Raw genomic sequence first — 15,517 nt, forward strand, 5'->3', positions numbered from 1 at the left:
TGTGAGAAATAAGAAACAATGAATGTTTTCATATTCCATTAGGGGGGGGGGAGGTCAAGTACTACACCTGAAATGTGTTAATTTTAATCACACAAGGTCACTTGTGCAGAACTTATTACATATGATCAGTATGAAGCTTTCTTTATTGTTGATGGAACGTTAATCTAAGGGCTGTGGTAACTGTTTCCAATGTAGAAACTTCAGTGTCCATAGATGTAAGCTTTTGTTTGGTCAAGCCGTTGATGATCTTTAGTACAGGTGGATACATCTCCAGAATTTTGGGTTCTTATAATGCTGAAGGTAATAATAACGTCTTGTTGAAATGTATCATGTTATCAAACATAGAACAATATGAGGAATGGCTTGAAGTAGAGTTTTGTTTGTTTTGTAGTCACTGGGGCGAGAGCATAGATTGCTTGCATGATGAAGATTTTTAACTGAAATACCAAACTGCCTAGAGAAGGGAGGACAAAGATAGCAAATCATTCTAGAATACTGACCAAATTTCAGTTGGGTTGTTGAATTTGTAAATGGCAGGATTAAAAAATGAAAAGTCTTGAATAGTAATCTTTAACTGGGATTTTCCTTATAATGAAGCTTACGTAAGGATTGTTTGTACACTGTGCTGACTAACACTGACTCACACAGGAATACTATCACTTTCATCCTAGTTAAAAGAGACAGCTGAGCAAAAGAAGCTAGCCTCACAGTACTGTATGGATGCATAACTTCGTGCATTTAGCCATTGAATTTTTCATCTGAAACAGGAGAAAGAGCTTCTCTCAGACATGGGCAGATATTTCCTGTTTCATCATAAGACAGGACAATAATCCACTGTGATGCCATGTGGCATCAAAGTTTTGTTACTTGTGGATGTTCTCTGACGCAGAATCGATTGGTAACAAACTATGTGTCTTGTATTGCCAATGTTGCTCGGAGACAAGGACAGTGGGATGCTTTTCTCATGTTGCATTATATGTTACCTAGGCTTCCTTCGTCACCATGGCACATTCCAATCTCTTTCAACATAAACCATCTACTTAATGCAGCTGATCAGGACTAAGATTCTGCTGATGAGAGATATGCAAAGGTACGGATGAAAACATCGTTAACAGCAACAGTACCCAAATGACGAAACGATAAATTGTAATCTTTATTAAGTAGGAACGTAAGAAAAATGTATTCAACATACGGATTGCCAAGTTACTTTTTAGTTTCGCTCTAAGTACATAGTTTGTTTTGATCCGAAGTTAATATTAAGGACTAAATGACAGTGTTGTAGATTAATTTAAGTGTTGGACAGATTGCATGAAGCTAAGGTTTGTTTGAAATGGACAGCATGTAGTGCATAAGCAATACGTTTTGCTGCTTATTCTGTCATACAAGTTGCCATAATGAAGCAAGGTGTCGTAAATACTTCCACCTATAATCAAATTATTTTATATATGTTATCAGATTTGTTAAAGTGTTAGGTATAGTCATTGCTATTCTACAGGCTGGAAACATATACCGTTTCTGCTGAAACAAAACAACAGTTGGAAAAATTTGAAATGTGGTGTTGAAGATGGAAAATGAACATTAACTACGTAACAAGAAAACTAACGATAAAGTATCATAACGTGCAAAGACATTCGTTCATGGCCAGGTGGTTAGGGTGTTTGACTCGGAATCTGAGGGTCGCGGGTTCGAATCCCAGTCCCACCAAACATGCTTGCTCTTTCAGTCGTCGAGACGTTATAATGTGACGGTCAGTCCTACTATTTGTTGGTAAAAGAGTAGCACCAGAGTTGGCGATGAATAGTGATGACTAGCTGCCTTTCCTTTACTCTTTCACTGCTAAAGGAGGGACGGTTAACGCAAGTAGGCCTCGTGTGGCTTTGTGCGAAATTCAAAACAAACCAAACCAAGAAATATGTTGGATATGTGTAAGAAATGGAATATACATTACTTTGGGCACATAATTAGATCTGAGGTAAGGCTGGTAGAGATTCTAATCGGTAAAATCAAAGGAAGATGATCGAGAGGCAGGCAGAGAATTACTTGGCTCGAGATCATTATAAAATGGAGTAGACAAAAGAAACTTGAATTTAGAAAACTGGTGCAGGTAGTGAGGAATAAAGAACAGTGGAGAACCTTAAAATTGACCCTTAAATCTGATTGGTCGGATTTATTGACAAATAAATCATTTTTTTTTCTGAAACTAATTCACAAGTAATAAACGCATAAAATATTATCCGAATGGCCGCCATCTTGGGAATTATGATACAGTAAGGCTATATCATGCCAGAACCGATCTGTCATAGCTGTCACTATATGTGAGCAAATTTTAAGCCAAATCCGATATTGGGCATTTTAGGCACTCATTGACACCAATCTTTCAGTAAATTTATTAACCAAAAAAAGTACCAAGGTTTTGTACTGAATAGGTCCTTTCATCTTTGGTGCATGACATAGTCTTTCTAACTATGTTTATTACCTCTTATGAAATCATTATACCATCCCATCTTTCGTTGGTTAATTAAAAAACGTCATTTTCAACAGATGGTTTTCACGCTTCGACAGTCGAGTGAAATTCAAAAGCTATTAGAAGTTTTTTTTCTTCCATTTTCCTACAATCCATCAATAATTTAATGTATTCTCACTAAACACTCTGTGATCACGAGAAGGAAACGGAGAGAGAGAATTATTCAAATACTTTTTATGTTTCATAAACCCATAATCTTCATAATTTCATTTCTGATATGCTCTTAGCCTATACGGTTGACGTTGCGACGTAATACTTCTCATGACATTGAAAGCACTCCAGGATTGTAATTCTTTTAAAGTTGTCAGTGAGCTTTCTCTACATACGTAAAAACTGGAGTTGGCAGCATTTTCAAACCTTGACCGAAATATACAGCACTTTCGGATTATGTGAAGAAAAAAAATCAGCTTTTGCACCACCTGTTTTAGAAGGACAAACTTCACAAAGTCTCGCCTTTCAGTATTAAACTTCAAAAAAAAGACATATCGGTATATTATATATATATATATATTTATATATGAGTTACGCAATGGATCAGTAATTTCAAAAGGAAATCCATAATACTATATTTCACAATAACGGTTTTACGTAAGTAGATATATATATATGTATTTATTTATTTTTACGTTTAAGTTTATACAATCCAGTAAATTAATTTTATGGGAAGTAGTATTTACTTTTAATGGTTAATTTTGTCATAACGTTTGTGTAATTGTTTGTATCTATTGTGCATCATGGCTTTATACATGTATGCTTTTCTTCACACACATCAGGCTATCTATGTATTTTAATTTCGATGACGAGAAACCCACTTTGAGACTAATAATGGTTGGAGACGTTGTCGAAACGTTGTACATTTGCTGTTATGTTAAACTTATATTAAAGTTTTTCTTCATTACCCTTTCAAGCCGTCTCCAACCATTATTATGTATTTTAATGTTGTAAGTCCGTAATCTTATCGCTGACCCAATAGAAGTATATATTTGTGAAAAATATCCATCTAGTCTATCTCCTTACGTATCTACATAAATTTAATTGAATTAATCTATTGAATTCTTATTTCGACTATGTTTAATTTGGTTAACGTTATTTCTTAGTTCATCAGATATTTCTAATGTTTTGTAACTCTTGCATCATACAGAATCAGTCAAACTTCAACAATTTATTTCACAAAGTAACTTAGCTGTATTCATATTTAAATAATATCTGTCTATTGTGTAAAATCTTGCCAACAATATGTATCTATGACGACGTTGGCTGAACGTGCAGTGAAAACACGTGAAGTATATCATATTTTAGGCTTAGTTAGGACGGTTGGTTTATAATAAGTTAACTATAACTATGAAGATCTCAGTTTAGAGGAACATTATACCACTAATATTTTTTTATGATAGAAAACACGAAAATCAGCACAACAAATACACTATGAATATGCAGGCCACAATGTCGTAGAATTTTGTTTGTAGGCTTGAGGTTTTGAAATTAATTAGAATACAATCTACGAATTATAATCAATAAAACACTAAAAGCAGGGCGCCGTAGAAAGGCTTAACGGTTTTAACTATATCTTACGACGCCTCGAACAGAACGATAAATTCTTACATATATCCTCTATATCTTTTCAGAACATATACATGAAAATTAAAACAACTGATTATAAAAAATTGTTTGACAGAACTTTTGATTCTGGCAGCTGCTGCGACCTCTAGTTACCAGAAAGTGTACAAGATAACTCATTTTTCATAAAAACAACAACAAATTGTTTTAAGCTCTTTGTAATTCTTTCGACTTGTTTAAAAAATATCATTATACATCTACAATTTAAAATCGATTAAAAAATAAAAAGTACTTCACGCAGAATGAGGTTGAACTGTGGTAAGTTTTAAACTTTTTTTTTTTCTTCTATCGTCATATCCTTGGCAGAGTGTTCGGCAAATGTTATACTAGCTCATTGGCCAATAAGCTTATTACGTTAACTGACGTCACTACAGCAATCAATGCTATATAAAAGAATAACAATGGGGTGTAAATCACTAATGCGAAGCACGAAACGAAAATGTTTATCGTTTGCGGATTTTAGATTGTTGAGCTTACAAAAAAGGTATGTATGTATATTGTATAATTGTGTAAAATTATCCAGATTTCAACATGTAAATATATCAGTTGTTTGGGGAAAAGGTGTTTTGCAAAGTTTTACAACTTTCTTGCAATTATTATCTGTTATTTTCCATCTTGTTGAAGCTGAGATGCAATACATTTTTCCTGCTTCAATCTGGCGTTGTATCATTTTAAATGGCCCGGCATGGCCAGGTGGTTAGGGCGCTCGACTCGCAATCTGTGGGTCGCGAATTCGAATCCCCGTCACACCAAACATGCTCGCCCTTTCAGCCGTGGGGGCGTTATAATGTGACGGTCAATCCCACTATTCGTTGGGAAAAGAGTAGCCCAAGAGTTGGCGGTGGGTGGTGATGACTAGCTGCCTTCCCTCTAGTCTTACACTGCTAAATTAGGGACGGCTAGCGCAGATAGCCCTCGTGTAGCTTTGCGCGAAATTCAAAACAAACAAACAAACTAACGCTAAAATCCGGCGCTCGATTCCCTGCGGAGAACAAAGCTCAGATAATGCATTGTGTAGCTTTTTTTTTTGCTAACAAATATAACATCAGTAATTAACGCAAAATATAATAATTTTAGTGTCCAAAAATGCGGTAAAGAAATCTTGTTTGTGAAAAATAAGAATAAGTTCATGAGTTACGTTCATGACATTTTTATATCGTAAATAATTACATATGAACAGTACACATCGTAGCAGCTATTTTGAATATGTGTATCCAGAAATGCAAAGTTTATAGCTTCCAAATTACAAGTGATTATTTTATTGAAAACTTTGAAATTAAATTTTAGATTAACTTTATTGATACCTAAAACCAGGTAATTTACACTGTTTTAGTGAAAGAGGTTTCTTTTTGTTTTTTGAGTGAGTTCTGATGGATAAATGTGTTCGGCAATGCCAAGAAAACCTTGATAATTTGACAAAAGAACACCTACAATGTAACTCCAAAAGCGCCTAATGTGCATAGCTTTGCTATAGTCTGTCTTAGTAAGACTGGTTGTGAATGAAAATTCAAGTTTGAATAAATATAAATCTGTAAATTTCATTCGCGGTGAACGCATGTTAGACGAATTGTACTAAAAGTAAAAAAAACAACAACACATAACTTATACATCGTTTATTGTTAAACAATGATAATTTGTATCAGTAACGATGTCATAGAAACATCTGTGTTTACTAAAACTAACTAGCATTAATCTACCAGAATTCTTAAAAAAAGATCTTGAAATTACTGACCGAAGGCTCTTTTTAACCTTGTCATGGAAGAACAGTATGAAAAGTACTAAATTAAAAAAATATTCTTTTTTTTTTTTGTCTCAAAGTCTATAATTTATTCTTTTCGTTTGCTCTCACTTTACAATACGCATGACATTGTTTTACGAATGATACGTCAGTGTTTTCTCCCTCTCTTCGCTATCGGTATGACATATTGGTCTACGAATGATATGTCAGTGTTTTCTCCCTCTTTTCACTATCTGTATGACATATTGGTCTACGAATGATATGTCAGTGTTTTCTCCCTCTTTTCACTATCTGTATGACATATTGGTCTACGAATGATATGTCAGTGTTTTCTCCCTCTCTCACTATCTGTATGACATTGGTCTACGAATGAAACTTTCGTTTTTTTCTTTCTCTCCCCATCTATCCGCATGACATTGGTCTACGAATAGTACGTCAATTTCGTCTTTCTCTCTCTCTCTCTCCACTATGCGTATGACATTGGTCTATGAATGATATATCAGTTTTTTCTCTCTACCTCTCCACTATATGGTTCCCCGCTGGGATTGCGGTAAGTCTACAGATTTACATTGCTAAAATCAGGGGTTCGATTCCCTCCGGTGGACACAGCCCGATATGGCTTTGCTATCAGAAAAAACACACACATAACAAGATCCACCATGTATATGATATTGGTCTGTAAATGTCCGTGTTCACCCCGTCCTTAACTCTCTTCATTTACTTACATACAAAACGATGATTAAATTGAATGCACCTTATATCCCCCCCCCCCATTTTGGAGCTATTTTTCTTTCAACAACTTGTTGATATTTAAGGAAATCGACCTAGTTTTTTTGCTGTTTGTACGCATTACATGTATAATTTATCCGGTTGTTAAATAGAAAGCTTTAATTGGTTCTGGACAAGCAATATAGCTTATAATTTGGTGTGAGAAATTTACGAATGACTGCTCAAAGACGAAATATTACAGTAATTACCCTAGGTTTTTACAGTAATTACCCTAGGTTTTTAGTATATATATATTCAGAATGTGAAAATCAGAAAGAAAAGTATATTTGGTTAATACATTTTAATAAAAGTTCGTAGTTCGTCAATATTTTACTTGCTTTTCCTTAGTATTTCTTAACACGAAGCCCTTTGAGCAAAGTGTACTAAATTTACATGGTTCGGCACTACAGGTTTTTTTTTTTTTTTTCATTTCAGGTGTCTGAACTTTTAGAGACCGCCCTCTATTGCAAAAAGGTTGACTAGAACTAATTACATGCCAACATTAAAGACACTATCATAAATCTTTCACGGTCGGTAAGCAGGGTGGATTTGTCAAACTAAATGAAGGATAACCAATTCGCCATATGCAGGCTCCTAAATTGTTCTTCTAAATAAAATTAAAATATTGATTTATAGCCTCTCGCGTTGTTCAACAAACACACACCCTCCTTCTTTAACAAACTTCTTAGTATTACCTTATTGTCCATGCAAAATCTTAACTCGTTTTATTTCCTTGTGATTTCCCAAATGTCTGACTGTTTACGCATAAAAAAAGCGCATAAGGAGCATGTGTAGTTCATAGGAATAATTATATTCAAATCAAGACCAATATAAGTGGTATTAAGAACGAAATACTTGTTGTTGTTCCTATTGACTATCCATAATTAAACGTAAGTGTTATCTTGGTGATTTCTACTGTGTTTTTTAATCGATTATAAATAGATTCGTTTCCAAGAAAAGGGGCACTAATACGTGAGGGTATGTCTCCAAAGATTGTAGTAATAAACTATCAGATACTTTTAAACCTGTGATTACTAACGTGGGTACATTATACATTTTTTTGCATGAGGCCTCATTCCTACTGGCATGGTACGTTTTGGTCCAGCACCTTATAATAATGAATTAAAATTTAATCATTTTCATATTTTACTACTTATTGAAGATTATTTAATTTCTGTAGTGGATATTGGTGTATAGAATACATATTAATACTAGAAATAAACGACCTTATTACACCAAAATGTTGTTTTTTGTTTAATTAAACACTCAACGTTTCGCTTTACAGCTTCTTCAGGAGCGTTCACTAAAACACCCCACCCAGTGGCACAGCGATATGTCTGCGGACTTACAACTCTAGAATCCGGGTTTCGATACCCGTGGTGGGCAGAGCACAGGTAGCCCATTGTGTAGCTTTATGCTTAATTACAAACACACACTTCTTTAGAATCTGTACAAAATTTCCACAATTAGCATTATGGCTTTGTTTTGGCCCGGCATGGCCAGGTGGTTAGGGCACTCGATTCGTAATCTGAGAGTCGCGGGTTCGAATCCCCGTCACACCAAACATGCTCGCCCTTTCAGCCGTAGGGACGTTATAATGTTACGGTCAATCGTTGGTAAAAGAGTAGCCAAAGAGTTGGCGGTGGGTGATGATGACTAGCTGCCTTCCCTCTAGTCTTACACTGCTAAATTAGAGACGGCTAGCGCAGATAGCCCTCGTGTAGCTTTGCGCGAAATTCAAAAACAAACAAACAAACGAACAATATTTTCTAAAAACTCACTTGCTTCAGCGTAATTTGTGGACTTCAAATGGAATTGAAGCACATTTCGAAATTGTCTTAAAGGTGAAATATTGTGATAGCGTTACTTTTTAACGAGATGTCCCAGTGGCGAGTTTCGGGGGGGAGATAATAGTGCTAAATTCCGGGTTCGATCCCTGCAGGATACATAGTGCAGACAGACCATCATGTAGCTTTACCCTACAACAAACAGTAAGGAGTGTGGCTTCTGTACTTTACTCGTTACTTAAAGTGGTATCGCTATGATAACAAAACGTGAGTTACTGTCCTTGTCACTGTCCGTAAATCATGGACAGTAACTCACGTTTTGTTATCATAGCGATACCACTTTATTGTCATTGTCCGTAAATCATGGATTATCAGAGTTGCTTCAGTAAGAATTCTGTTGTAAGTTTTGACAACTCCATTTTGTAAATGTTGCTTCAACTTAACGGTTATTTTTTGTAACTAAACTTTCATGAATATTGTCACTGTCCGTAAATCATGGATTATCAGAGTTACTTCAGTAAGAATTCTGTTGTAAGTTTTGACAACTCCATTTTGTAAATGTTGCTTCAACTTAACGGTTATTTTTTGTAACTAAACTTTCATGAATATTGTCACTGTCCGTAAATCATGGATTATCAGAGTTACTTCAGTAAGAATTCTGTTGTAAGTTTTGATAACTCCAATTTGTAAATGCTGCTTCAACTTAACGGTTATTTTTTTCAACTAAACTTTCATGAATTTTACTTTACCTTCTTGTTTGGTTGATATAAAAAAAATCAAACTTTGTGGGATACAGCTCCGTTTCTACTCTAGTTATTACGTATGCGCAAATTAAGTTTATGAATGATGCTTTAGTATATCAGTTGTTACAGCCGGTTTTCAAGATTTATGAATAATGTTTTATTTCTTCTATGACTAATATCTGTGCTTCAACATTTAAAAAAACATGCTTCATTTCTTTGAGACCAAACTGTGGACTGGAAGGTCAATATTTTGCATTGAAATATCACTAAGCAAGCCCAGCTCTTTTTAGATGAGAGTGCTTTATAAGAATGACAGAAAATCCTGTTTTTAGTTTTAAGCCCGAATAACATCCTCCTGGTGATCTTCCAACTCTCTGATTCTGGCTTTTAAGTTCATGTGTTGCAAAAGATTCCTTTTGGGTTGAAAAACCAAATATAAATCATTATATGACTAATATCTGTAACTAAGGATTTGCATATCGTTTTACAGTTTCTGTGATCATTGTTAGTTACTCAAGTATTACAGATAAATCCTTTAGTACAAAGGTTGACTCCGTTTTAATAAAACAATTTTGGAGCCTCACCATGTCATTACAGTCCATGTCGTCACATCCGCTCATGCTCTAGTGGACGACCGTGTATCTTCACAGCAGTCTTGCAGCGCAGTTTCCATTGCAAAAGGCTTCGTCCTCAGGCTTTCATGTCAAAAGCACACTAACCCTTTTGCTATCTTTCCTTAAACCATGTAGTGTACGAGAATGACATTTTCGGTTTTCCAACGTTTGTTTTAACAGAAATCCACCTGGTGATTAATATGTCTTTGTATGACTTATGCCACAGACCGTTTTGTTCGTGGATTCTCACCAGCTACAAGACTTCGCACTTTGCTTATCGCAATTGGGGTACGACTTGTTGCAGGTCTCATTCTTGGTGATCGTGGGGTCCCAAATTCATCCATATTCCTTAGTTTTCAATGCTATAAAACACAAGTAATATTCCCATCTTGGAAATTCTAAATCCTCGACCTGAACATTTTGTGGATATGGTTGTTTATGGCGTGTTGAGTTTCAAATTCAAAATCGTTTTAATATAATGTACTCAACCTTTGGTACTCTTATAAGTATAAATACTGTCCATTAAATTGTGGATGTTACTTGAATATATATATTTTTCTAGTTAATAGAACTTAATCACGTTTTTTAATGCTAAGCTTCATAGAAGTTATTGCTTTAATTCTGTTATGAGTAAATTCGTTCTGTAACTATCGTTACAACTGGTTAAGTATTTGAAGTACTGAACTTTGTAGATATTTTTGGTATCAAAATGAAACACTGTGAGATATTTTACAATGGGATTTCTAATCACATGTGATTTCAAATACACTTTTTTGTTTACTTGCTTAATAATCGTTGAAACGAAGTGTTTAAAAATTCAAAATCATGGAAAAGATTTCTATGGTTGAAATTCCTGGTCTTCTTTGCAGTTTACCGGTTGACTAAATATGACTTGGATGCTCAAAATAAGTATAATTGCAGGGATGTGAGTTTGTTCCACTGGAGGGGGAAGATTAAGGAGGATGAGATTCCACGATGTGAAAAGGAAAAAACACCGATTTCTTTGTTTATCGGGAAAACAATAATATATTGTTTTTACTTGCTATTCTTGAAATCATAGTAAACAAAACACTTAATAATGAAATAAACGTTGATATAACTTATATAATTAACAAAGTTTCCCTTCACTAAGTGGTATTAATCTTGTACAAATAGCAATAACATTATGTCGCTCTTAGAGCTACGTTGAGAATGTCGCTATATGGTGTTCGTTATTAAGTGTAAAGTTTTGTTTGTTCAACTCAACAGATTTTTAATCTACCATGAATAACACAGACCTGCGATGGTTTTATTGTTTTGAAATTTTTTACATGTTCTACAGTAATTGCTGTACGCTGAATCCGAAAATGATATCCATTTTTCTCCATCACGTACAGATTTTTTTACGAAACGTCATATGTACTTTTACACAAGTGAATTATTTTCATTGAAATCGGGTCATATTTTGTTATGCTTAAAATGTTGACAACCTCTGGCTATAGATTTCTCTAGACCAATTGCGACGTGAGTCTTATCGATGGTTTTAGAACCCACGAGAAACACACAATAATAAAAAATGTGCATTGTGGTGAACGAAATAATAATTTGATCTAAGTAAAAGGTTTTTTCTTCCCGATTTCTAAAAAAATCCTTGCGTGATAGAAAAAAAATGAATATTATTTTCGAAATCTGCGTATCTGAATTATAGAAGATATGTTATTAAAACCAAAATAACTTTTATGAAGTTTAAATTCGCAGTCCTGTGTAATCAATCGTTGGATCTTTTCGAGACCATGGTAGTTTGCTATTTTATGCAATTTAATGAGTAAAAGAAAACAACAACATTACCTTTAAATTGATATATATATATATATCTTTGAACATAGTACTCAGCATAACAAACAAAGATTTGACTTTTAAGATCTAGATCATGTGTTGCATAAACCCTCAACTCCTCATCAAATATGAATCCGTAAACACTAAAATCTTGTACATCCATGAATCCTCAAATAGTTATCACATTCAGGCAAAGTATGTTTGTTTGTTTTAAAGCAAAGCCACATTGGCTATTCGCTCTGTCCGTCGCGGGGAATGGACCCCCTGATTTGAACGTTCTAAGTCCGGAAGCTTACTGCTGTCCCACCGGGCAACAGAAACAATCACATCAGAATCTGGTATAAATCTGTAACTATAACATTCCAACCAAGCATGAATGCATGAGTAATTAATTAAATCCCGATAAAACAAGGGGTTGTAAACTCTTAAATCTTAATCGGGTACAAATCTATAAGCCTTCAGATCGTATCAAATATGAATTAGTAAACCATCAAATACTAGCTACATACGCATGAATCTGTAAATCTTAACCAGGTATAAATTCGTAAACACTCAAGTCCAGTAAAGAAACGAATCTCTGAATCCTCAAAATACAAGTACCAACTAAGTACGAATTCTCAGACCCTCAAATACCGACCAAGAATGTAATTGCATCTTTACGATCAGTCAAGATGTAGAACTATTTCGAACAGCCTACTCACCAAGTTGATGTACCACGTATTTAGCAAAGGATCAAGGAACCACACACGGTGCCGAAGCTGATGATTTATTGAAATTTACGTCCTTTTAGACACGCCTGCCTTAGGCTCTGCCACTTCTGCTAAGCCTGTTTGTACACATCACGAGAGACCCACCTCTGCGGAGCCTCCAACAGGATAATAATTATGAAGTCATTGCAAATTTCCCTTCGTGACATCGAATTAAAAGGGTTGTTATTAGGAAGCGATGAAGGGCCCACCGCGACGCCGGAAGGTTGTACGATTGGCGGTACGGGTGTGATAATACTGTCAGTGAGACGGGCTTGTCCGCATCCGTCTCCTCCATCCACTTACTTTGGCCAGAAATTCTGGTAGAGGTGTACACGACCCTCCATCATGGCGTGATAAGATCACAGTTATACAGAACCAGAACGAACAATTCGTCTTTTTTGCAATATGGCTAGCACAACTCCCGCCCTTCTTCTTGGCGAATTTTTGTAAACCCAGCAATCACCCAACAGATATGACGTCAACAAGCATAAGAGGTCACATGATAATCATTACAGACATGTAGGTATATATTTCTTTCTGACAGTGACGTCCAGCGCTGCCTTAACTAGAACAAAAACAGAATGTTTTATGTTTTGATTGAGGATACACCCCGTCCAGTATGATGAACGTGTCATATACTTATCATATGCTCTGTACGTTGCATCATAATACAGAGAAAGGGGAGAAGAGGAGGGAGAGGGGAAGTAGTTAGATATTAGAGTGAGGTGTGAACCCAAAGTGGGCTAGTCTTTGTTGGTGTTACCGTCTCGAATTTGAAGACTAATGGCAGTTATAATCACTACGGGCCTAGTTATGGCCCCTTACTCTTATTATTGTTCAAGTGATAAATTAATAGGTGGACAGGTTTATACCATAAAGATACAAACGAATGTAAACATATAACGTGGGAAAGGTACAAATATTATACGAAAAGTGGGTCCACGGGTGACAACAGGTCAATCATATATCGTTAACTCCTTTTAGGCCTAAAGTGCCTGTTGTTTATTTCGGTCATTCGTCGTTATTATAAGAGGTATTTTCAAATAAATAAATAATTTCAAAATATAAAATTACTAAAAGTATTAGAAATAACAACCATCTAATTGTATTGCCTCTCACGAAATATAAACAAATAGGATCAGTCTCCTAAAAAATACCTATGAAAAACAGTTTTATTACTTATTAATTACATTATTACTGAACCATTTGGTAAATAAAATTATATTTTAATGTTTAGCGCCAACCATAAAATGTTTGGTTTTAATTTGCATATTACAGAGGTTGATTTTTTTATTTACATAATATTGTAAAACAAAAGTACCATAATAATTATTCAGACGATATATTACATAAGTATTAAAATACCCATAAAACACCGTGTATATAATATATGTTGGCATTGCTAGTGGGTTTACAAAACAAATTGTTCACAAGTATGGTTTACACTTTAAGACAACGTTAAAAAAAGGAAAGTATTACCTCAATGTGCTCGGGACGTATCCCATAATCATTACTAATAATAGAAACTGAAGGAAAGTAATTACCTCAGTGTGCTCGGGGCGTATCCCATAATCATTACTAATAATAGAAACTGAAGGAAAGAATTACCTCAGTGTGCTCGGGGCGTATCCCATAATCATTACTAATAATAGAAACTGAAGGTAAGTGTTACTTCATTGTGATCGGGGAGGTTTCATGATCACTAACAAACAAATAAACTGAAGGAAATCATTACTTCAGTATGTTTGGGGCGGTCTCATGATCATTAACAAACAAAGAAACTGAAGGAAATTGTCCCTTCAATAAGGTCGAGGCAGTTTCTGATCATTAAAGTTCGAAAAAAATGAAAAAAAGTATTACCTTAATGTCCCCAGGCTTTCAGTCTCCTGATCATTACCAATAAAAGAAACTGGTGTTTCTAGTTCGAATCACGAAGAATTCCGTGTATAATAATATTACATAAGTATCATTAAATTAAAATGTGAACGAACCATGATACGCCCCGAACACATTGAGGTAATACTTTCCTTCATGTTTATTTGATAGTTATGATTATGGAACCGCTCCGATCAGGGTGAGGTAATAAGTTTCATCAGAGGTTTTATTAGTAATGATCAGAAATCTTCTTTTGACACCTCAAGGTAATACTTTCCTTCATGTTTATTTGATAGTTATGATTATGAAACCGCTCCGATCAGGGTGAGGTAATAAGTTTTTTCAGAGGTTTTATTAGTAATGATCAGAAATCTTCTTTGGACACCTCAAGGTAATACTTTCCTTGAAGACTACTCCATGCGAATACGTGATTCTGTGAACTCATTTCGGGAAACTATGATAAGCATATATATATCCTGGCAGTAATAAGAAAGATCCATTGTTGTCATCTGTTTATGATCTTCTTACAGTTTCAACAAGCGATAGACGAGTTGATAAACCACTTGACTGGCATCACTGACTGGTAAGATATCTGCAAGTCGCTGATCTGTGTTGTTGTAGCTCAGGTTAAAGTATATAGGATGTTGTTTTTTAGCATTAGTGCGGATTTTGCTTACAAAAAAGTTAAACCTTTTTTTATTTCAACAAAACATTTTATAGAAGAGGAATTAGTTTTAAAGTAAAATATAACGAACATGGAATAAATCATGTCAGTGTGACTTCTATAGTTTATCATTATTTGGTTATGCTAAAGTAAAATATAACGAACGTGGGATAAATCATGTCAGTGTAACTTCTATAGTGTATCACAATTAGGTTATGCTAAAGTAACATATAACGAACGTGGAATAAATCATGTCAGTGTAACTTCTATAGTTTATCACAATTAGGTTATGCTAAAGTAAAATATAACGAACGTGGGATAAATCATGTCAGTGTAACTTCTATAGTGTATCACAATTAGGTTATGCTAAAGTAACATATAACGAACGTGGAATAAATCATGTCAGTGTAACTTCTATAGTTTATCATTATTTGGTTATGCTAAAGTAAAATATAACGAACGTGGGATAAATCATGTCAGTGTAACTTCTATAGTTTATCATTATTTGGTTATGCTAAAGTAAAATATAACGAACGTGGGATAAATCAGGTCAGTGTAACTTCTGTAGTTTATCATTATTTGGTTATGCTAAAGTAAAATATAACGAACGTGGGATAAATCAG

The 15,517-nt window shown here is 34.7% G+C and overlaps 1 protein-coding gene across 1 annotated transcript in view; it reads left to right on the forward strand.

The window, feature by feature from the left end:
* Positions 1-4,562: 4,562 nt before the first annotated feature.
* LOC106458648 overlaps positions 4,563-15,517 on the forward strand; it is a 20,097-nt gene continuing 9,142 nt past the window's right edge. Inside the window, exon 1 of the mRNA XM_013918174.2 lies at positions 4,563-4,625. The gene's annotated coding sequence lies outside the window, so the exon portion shown is untranslated. The remainder of the gene's footprint in view (positions 4,626-15,517) is intronic.

Source organism: Limulus polyphemus, unplaced genomic scaffold (genome assembly GCF_000517525.1).
Source record: "Limulus polyphemus unplaced genomic scaffold, Limulus_polyphemus-2.1.2 Scaffold496, whole genome shotgun sequence".
NCBI classification, from domain to species: Eukaryota; Metazoa; Arthropoda; class Merostomata; order Xiphosura; family Limulidae; genus Limulus; species Limulus polyphemus.